Source organism: Takifugu flavidus, chromosome 3 (genome assembly GCF_003711565.1).
Source record: "Takifugu flavidus isolate HTHZ2018 chromosome 3, ASM371156v2, whole genome shotgun sequence".
Classification (NCBI taxonomy): Eukaryota; Metazoa; Chordata; class Actinopteri; order Tetraodontiformes; family Tetraodontidae; genus Takifugu; species Takifugu flavidus.
In genome coordinates, this window is record NC_079522.1 from 15,093,517 (window position 1) to 15,099,083 (window position 5,567).

General features: G+C 37.6%; 1 long non-coding RNA gene across 1 annotated transcript; it reads right to left on the minus strand.

Moving 5' to 3' along the window:
- Nucleotides 1-607: 607 nt before the first annotated feature.
- On the minus strand, nucleotides 608-4,680 carry LOC130522648 (uncharacterized). Its single transcript, XR_008949664.1, has 3 exons — nucleotides 4,518-4,680; nucleotides 1,461-1,545; nucleotides 608-1,045 (listed from the first exon to the last, which is right to left on the minus strand). It is a non-coding gene; the product is annotated as an uncharacterized LOC130522648 (long non-coding RNA).
- Nucleotides 4,681-5,567: the final 887 nt, after the last annotated feature.

Below are 5,567 nucleotides of genomic sequence, written 5' to 3' on the forward strand. Positions count from 1 at the left end.
AAAGCTGATATGCCCCCTCCCATTCCGTCCCGGTAACATTAACTGGATACATTCTATTTCCCATAGTTTTGCTTTTCTGCACAAAAAACCTACTCCATCAAATAGCAGACAATACATTAATGAATGGACCTTTCTGATGTACAGCCGATATACTGTATTTTCACCACTTAGCCTCCTGTCAACAGAAGCCTCATCAGCAGGACTCCACTTGCCAGCCAGAAGAAGACAAAAGGAGCTACAGTGTTCCCAAAATTCCGTTATAATGTTAAGTTACTTTTTTTTTTTCCAGAATGGAAAGTGTCACTTGTATTTCAAGAGGTAAAAAGTAGCTTGTGTCTGACTATAGAAAGGGGAGCAGGGAAGAATGGAGGTCTGAAATGAGGAGAAGAGAGAAAAGCAAAGGTTGAATGACTCAGATGGGTGCTTGAGTATGCCCGGGGTTTAAGAGCCCTAAGTAATGCAGCCAAAATGAAACAGGCAGCCGAGTTCAGAGGGAAGCCTTCCATCCCAAACATTATTATTTCCCAGCAGTCATATTCAGATGAAAAGGAAGAAAGTAAATCAAAGCTTTCAAGAGGCATTAAAATCCAATGAACATAAAGGGATGTTTTGTTGGGAGCATTAGAGCTGAATTTATTAATATATTTTCAGAGCAAGAGACAATAATTTCCCCCCCCTATAAATGCCATTCTGCCAGTTATGCCAAACCCAAAAAAACAATTAAAGTTAAACAGCAAGACTTAGCTGGACAGCTATAACACACAGTGTGTGTGCGCAGTAAATTAAATAATACACTCTAGAAAAACATTTGTTATACAAGCTCCCATTAACAAGCCCCAACAAGCAAACTAACATTCTTGCCAAATAACTGTGTGAGGCAGAAATTGAGACAGAGGTCTGTGTTTACCTGAGCCTGACCCAGGTAATCTGCGTAACTGCAGTAGACAGATAGCAAAAATAAGCATGTTCATCGGTGAAATCATTTGCGACACGCTTTGTTGACTCATCACTGTGTCGCAGGAGGTGCTGGGGAAGTTTCTGAATCCTGCAGAGACAACAGCCCCTCGGGTAAAACACATACTCAAAAAACAAACAAAAAAATCAACCAAAAAGCACCTTGATATTACAATCTATGTCTCCACAATCTATGTCTCACAATAAATTTGAGTAATTTTTTTTAATTGCATAAATGTTTAAAGAGAGTTACACTGGCAAAAGGAGTGACAACACACCAGGGGTCTTTGAAAAATGATTGCTAGGTGTCAATGTAATTTGCACAGATCAGCGACAATGTTAAATATACTACAAAACCAGCGGTGAGATGTGCTCAAACATTTATTCAGATTATTTGATTTCCTACAATGTAACCTACATTTAACAATTATCGTTTTGCAGCCATATGGCTGGAGCATCAAATGTCAGTGCATTAAATTCATCCAGCAAAACTATTATATTATTACCATATATGAAAACCCATGGTGAGTACAGGCTTGTGAAGGCATCGCGAGCAGCCAGGAAAGTGTCTCTTGTCTGACCTTTTTCCCCCTGAACACAGAGATAACAACAGAGATAAGACAAACAACAAAGAAAGACTTTTGTTTTTCCCCAATCGGCAAGATTGTCATTGCATTTTCACAGTTTGTTTCCCTGCGTGTTGGTTCGTTTTAATCTCATTCTCTTCAGAAAAAATGTTTGCAAAAAAAAGAAGAAAGCGCCAATTAAAAGAGCAAAAGTAATTTTAGCGAACAAACAAAAAAACTGACATAGCCGCACCTTCGTAAGTGGGCCCGCCAGTTCAAGAGACCAATTTGTTCTTCACTTCACTTGCTTTTGAAATGAAAGAATGTGTAATTGTGATCACCAACATGATGACACCCTTCCAGATAACGGTAACTTCAGCCAGTTTTTGTTCTGATCATATTTTTTCATATTTATTAATGAAACAACCTTCACGTACAAACAATTTGAAACTACCAGATTTCATGTTTCCTCACAAAAATTTGAATAAATCAAATCAAACACAATAGAGAAAAAGCTTGACAACATGGAAAAAATATTAGAAAAATAAAACATTTTGTATCACAATTTTCTAATCCAATTTGTATTACAATTTTCTAATCCAATTTGGGGGACAAACAAAAAACAAACTGAGAAATCTACCATAACAAAACAACATCAGAAACTACCACAATAACTTGCACTTTTTAACATGCGTTATAATGACCTTAAAGTCAAATTTTATATGAGATTGCCAGATTTTTAAAGAAAACAACAAAAAAAAACAAAGACCTGCCGATACTTCCATAATATGGACTGAGATGGCTCGAAAGTTTATTCCACCAATGGTCTATTACTGGGAGTTATATGTTTTCAGATTTGAACCTTATACATTTCCTTGCTGCCAACACAACAAGATTGAGCTATATGCCTATATTGATGTTTGTTCCACTTGTCGGATATGGTAAATCCCAAAAGATAGAAATAAAGTATCAATGAAATGGAAACATTGACACATTGAGATACACTGCCTGGCCAAAAAAAAGTTGCCACCTAGACTTAACTAAGCAAATTGGTAAGAACCTCCTATTGGATCATTACTGCAGGGGCAATTATCTTTCAAAAAGTATTTTAACCCCTTTAACTGATGCAAAAAGTAGCTTCTCATTTCTTAAACAACCTTTTTAAAAGACAGATCATGTGGTTGTTTGAGAAAAGGTCAAATCATTTGCAGCATCAAGCAGTGAAAATATCTAAAGAGGTGGCAGAAACCACTAGTACTCGGTTAAGAACTGTCCAAACCATTATTAAAAACTGAAAAGATGGTGGAGAACCATCATATTTGGAGAAGAAATAAGTTCTGAAAAAAGTCATGAATAATCATGATTGGTGATCCCTTAAATATTTGAAATCAAATCGTAAAAAAGAGCAGTAGAACTCACGGTTGTGTTTAATACGTAAAGTAAGAGCCTTTCCACAAACACACAATGTGGAGGGCACCCAAGGGATCAGGTCGAACATTTATGTAGCCTTAAGAAAACCACTAATCAGTGAGGCTAATCAGAAACAAGGCATTAGGTTGCTAGGGAGCATAAAGATTGGACTCTGGAGCAATGATGATTAGTCCAGAAGAGAGGCTGAGCGCCTCCTGCACCATCCTGTGGGGGCAGTGGTCTGATCTGGGGTTGTCCAGGTTCAGTAACATTATGTGCTCATAGAACGAGGTCGGCCAAATACCTTGTTATAGTGAATGGCCAGGTGATTCCCGCAATGGATTTTTTTCTTCCCTTAGGTCACAGGTATATTCCAAGCTGACACTTCATTGGACTCAATTTGTAAAAGAGTGTTTCAGGGAGCTTGAGACCTCCTTTTCACACAGGGATCGGCCACCACAGAGTCCAGACCTCAAAAGCCCATTGAGAAGCTTTGGGATGTGCTGGAGAAGGCTTTCCGCAATGCTCCAACTCTCCGATCATCAATATAAGATGAAAAAAATAAATAATGCAACAATGAATGGAAATAAATCTTTTGACATTGTAGATGCATATTGAAACAATGTCACAGCTAATGTGTGTTGTAGTCAAAGGTTCCAAAATATTTTCGTGTGATTTTTTTTCCTTTTTGTTTTGATGAGGCAGTACATGATGGATAATAACATTCCAAAAAAGTAGAGTGACTCACAAAACCAAAATGTATGAAAAAAGTTCCCTTGTTTCTTAAAGCACCAGCAGAGAAATTACGTCTCACTGTTCATTTTATGTAGCTTCTCTGGAGTGTAATAAATCCAATGTATTATCCTTAACAGAACTCGTGTCTTAGCTTGTAAGAGCATTTATCAACTTGCCTATCAACATAAGACTAATCCTTTGTTCTGAATTTTCATATTAAATATGGTTCCCACTTTTGTCTTAAATAATCAGTGTTTGCCACAGAAAAATCAATCATGACATGAAATTATTTCAAAGTAACTTTATGCTTAATTTAAAAGTGTCATTTCTACAGCGTGTAATATCTGGGCTCTTCGCAATTGGAGGGAAATGAAAAAGAGAAATCTCATAACATAACACTTTATGAATCAATTTCCAAGTGTTGAGGCTGAGTAAAATAACAGGATTGAAGTGATTTTATCCACTACTTTGAACTCTATAGACTTCAGTGCATTTTGACTGGCAATTTTTCATAACTTAGAAGTACATTTGAAAATAGTTTCAAGGTTGCATTCACTCAGCAATCTAATGAACAAAACATTTTCATGACAACAACCTATTTGGCCACCTGCATTATATCAGTGATTATTAGTGGTCCACCTCCTGGTATATGTATTTTTGCCATTCAATTTAGGGTGATTACACACAACACATGGGGTAAAAATCTCCATATGGTCCCCAAAATTAAAGTTTTCAACAGCAACTGCAAGACAGGATAATACTCCCTCCATGCTGCTAAAACAGCCGGCACCTTATCCACAGTGGACCGCTACCGCGTCAGTAAATCAACCCATTATCACTGAAAATTACTACCTTGTGGAAGTCTCACACAGCCACCACACAGAGAAGGGATTTGGAGCTTTGTCCTGCAGAGGCGACAATGTTTTCAGCTTGAAGTGAAGTCTCCAATCTGGCTGAACCCGCCACTGCTCTTGTTTGAGAACCTGTGTATGGCTCGTCAGACTGCCAGCTGCTGAGCTAGTGGATTTTGTTTGTTGGCCAGCAGTACTCTTTACACTCAGACAACCAGGTGCCATGTGTTTTATTAGCGAAAGTGATAGCACACATAACCCACTCAAAGCAAACCCATCAATCCATGTGCTCTTTACAAATGGTGTTAATTCACCCATTATACATATCAATGCCTATTTTAACTTTATATGGGCACTTTGTTCATCAGGTAGCATCTTTTAGTTTGTAAGCTTCCTCATGACATCAGCCCGGCTCAACTTTTTGGACACATTACAATCTAATTTTGAGAATAATGACAATATGGCAGCTGAATATATATTTACATTTAATAAGACACCACTTTGCTGTAACACGGGACCTTCTTCAGAACGGTTCTTCAGGACCCAAAAGCTCAACTCACAGGCGGTAAACTAGAAACCATTATTTGATCTGAGGTCCAAAAACTTCACATAAATGACACAAAGGTGCATGGTCCACATGAGCAAATGTAACAGGACAAACTGGCACAAGGGGAGACACAGACAATATATGCATGAGATGATTAGGGAAGGGATGATAAAAATTACCGATGGACCAACGTGACGGTAAAAGAGCAGGGATTACAGATATTTGAGACAGACTGGATGTGCATCACAATAAAACAAAATTTTGCAAGGCATGACCTGATCAAAAGAGTAAAAAATGAAGCCAAACTGCTCCTAAATAGCCAAAGAATACAAAAATTCCAAATCAGTGTTTTATGTGACATTAATAAGGCTCCTCCAGAAAGACAGAAGGTAGAGGAAGAATTCCAAAATGTGCACATGAGCATTCCTTTTATCGAATATGACTTAGTCTTGGGAAGGTAAAAATAAAGAGAATAGAAAGTCCTTTAAACATTTATATTACTCA